The sequence below is a fragment of the Eriocheir sinensis genome, unplaced genomic scaffold (genome assembly GCF_024679095.1).
Source record: "Eriocheir sinensis breed Jianghai 21 unplaced genomic scaffold, ASM2467909v1 Scaffold1353, whole genome shotgun sequence".
Classification (NCBI taxonomy): Eukaryota; Metazoa; Arthropoda; class Malacostraca; order Decapoda; family Varunidae; genus Eriocheir; species Eriocheir sinensis.
Genome location: NW_026110688.1, coordinates 65,001 through 67,500, shown reverse-complemented (window position 1 = coordinate 67,500; position 2,500 = coordinate 65,001). Strand labels below are relative to the sequence as shown.

Here is a 2,500-nt window from a genome sequence, read left to right as displayed (position 1 = left end):
ATTTTGGCCGATTATCTCTACTTTCTTTTAGAGCATAAGTGATTAGCTGTCTTTTTGTTTTAATTTATTCTTGTCCTTCAACTGTTTCCTTTACTGTAAAAAATAGACAGTTGCAAAAACATGGAACACTTCAACTACAACTAATGTCAGGGCAAGGAGAGTCTCGAGATGTAACCGTAATGTGTTCCACCTGGAGAGACTGAAAGACATGACGTTTGTTCAGGAGTATGTTGTGACAGTATCAAATCGGTTCAGTGTATACTCAGCGCCCCTGGGAATCCTATAGAACTGTGGGATTATTTTTTTGCAATAAATTAAAATGCTCAAGGGCAAAAAACATATATATAAAAAAGCTCGCTAAGCACTGCTCCTATACAAGAGAGTAGTGAAGAGTGGCCAGAAGAGAGGTCAATTTCGGGTGGAGAGGTGTCTTCATTACTCCCTTCTTGAAAGAGGTCAAGTCGTAGGCAGGAGGAAATACAGGCGAAGGAAAGCTGTTCCAGAGTTTACCAGGGAAGGGGATGAAAAAATGAAGATGCTGGTTAACTCGTACATAAGGGAATTGGACAGTATAGGGATGAGCTAAAGTAGAAAGCAAAGTGCAGCGTGGCAGTGGAAGGGGGGAGAGGCATGCAGTTAGCACCTTAAAATGTGTAGGAGTGGTTTTGTGTATGTGGAGACGCTGGAGAATTTCGAGAAGAGTTGCAGTGTCTGGTTGGCTAGGAATCGGGACCAATATAGGGCTCTGTCGATTCTCTTTTTTACTGTAAGGGAGGCAGTTCAAAGGCAGAAAAACGAAAACAGTAACCAAACTAAACATTGGACACTGTAACGATTGCAAACCGCCCGCTGCCAACACCCTCTGGTCGGAGTGCTCAAAATGTGAAAATGTACATTTTTGACCTCGGTGACCTTGACCTTTGACCTTTGACCTTGAAAATCTAACTCTTCCGGTGGGGGGCCATTAGTAGTCCACCTATGAAGTTTCAACATCCTAGCTGTAATGATTCAAAAGTTATCGCGTTACAGACAAAACAAAAAAAAATACACAGCTGAAAACAATACCTTCCGCAAAATTCTTTAGCGGGCGGTAAAAAAAAGCCGCTAGACGCTATTCCGACAAAAGAACAAATAACGAGAGGCCAGAACAGAGGTCAAACATTAAACGAAATAAAGTGAATAGAATAAAAAATGCAAATTCTGTGAAAACAATTACTTAACCATTTCTTTTTTCCCCTCAACAGGAGCACTGCGAGAAACGAGTGGCGAAAGAGACGTTGTAAGAAAAAAAAATAGACCCTGAAAAAGAAAAAAAAATGTTAGTGACGTAGGAAAGAAAGAGAAGGAAAGAACCAAAATTGGGGAAAGAGAAAAAAAAAAGTGAATTGATGTGGACGAAATACAGAAATTAACATAAACAAAGTGAAAAAAAGTGTGAAAAATGTAGGAAAATAGAGAAAAAAAGTAAAAAAAGAACAAAGACAAAGAAAACAAGAATGAACGTAGAAAGCAAGTGAAACAGAAATAAAGAAACTAGAAAGAAAAACAAAGAAGGAAATGAAGTGAAAGAAATGAAACTATGCTAAAAGAACGTACAGAGAAAAAGGGAAAACTACGAATCAGAGAGAATAATGTAAACGAAGGAACGAGGGAAGAGGCAAAAAAAATAATAAACAGAGGAACAGGAGTAAAGGAATGCCAAGAGGAGAATAAGAGAAAATAAAGAAGAGAACAACACAGAGCAAGAAAACGAAAGAAAAGAAAAAAAGGAAAACAAGAAGAAAAAAATAGAGAAAGAAAACGAACTAAAACAAGAAATACAAGCAACAAAAAATAGAGAAAGAAAATATAAAAGAATAAAAAGAAGAAAACAAAGAGAGCAAGAAAACAAACAAAAACAAAAATAAAGAGCGACAAAAACTAAAAACAAACAAAAACTTAAAAAAAAGAAAGACAAAGAAGAAAAAAAACAAGACAAAAAATAAAGAAGAAAAATGCTAAACACGACATTCCACACCACCACCACCACAACAACCACCACCACCCACAACACCACCACCACCACCACCACAACCACTAGAGCAAGAAGAAGAGGAGGAGGAGGAGGAGGAGGAGGAAGAAGTGGAGTAGGAAGAAGAGGTGGATTTGGAAGGAGTTTAACAGCGGCATTGGTGGTGGTGGTGGTGATGGTGGTGGTGGTGGTGGTGGTGGAGGGGAGCGAGTTACCGGATAGGGAATGCTGTGACTCCGCACCTCCACCACCTCCACACTACCTCACCGTGACCTCGACCTCCACCACCCCCACCCCCCCGGCGCCCACGCATGGTAAGTACATTATGGCCTGTTTTATTGGTGTTAGGAGTGGTGGTGATGGTGGTGGTGGTGGTTGTGGTGGTGATGGTGCTGGTAGTGGTGGTGGTGGTGGGTTGTTTACTACTACTACTACTACTACTACTACTACTACTATTGCTACTTTTTTTTACTACTACTACTACTACTA

At 40.0% G+C, this 2,500-nt stretch overlaps 1 long non-coding RNA gene across 1 annotated transcript in view; it reads left to right on the top strand.

Moving 5' to 3' along the window:
* Positions 1 to 1,673, top strand: part of LOC126989875 (uncharacterized) — a 14,822-nt gene extending 13,149 nt beyond the window's left edge. The window contains exon 2 of the long non-coding RNA XR_007743818.1: positions 1,245 to 1,673. This is a non-coding gene — a long non-coding RNA (uncharacterized LOC126989875). The remainder of the gene's footprint in view (positions 1 to 1,244) is intronic.
* Positions 1,674 to 2,500: the final 827 nt, after the last annotated feature.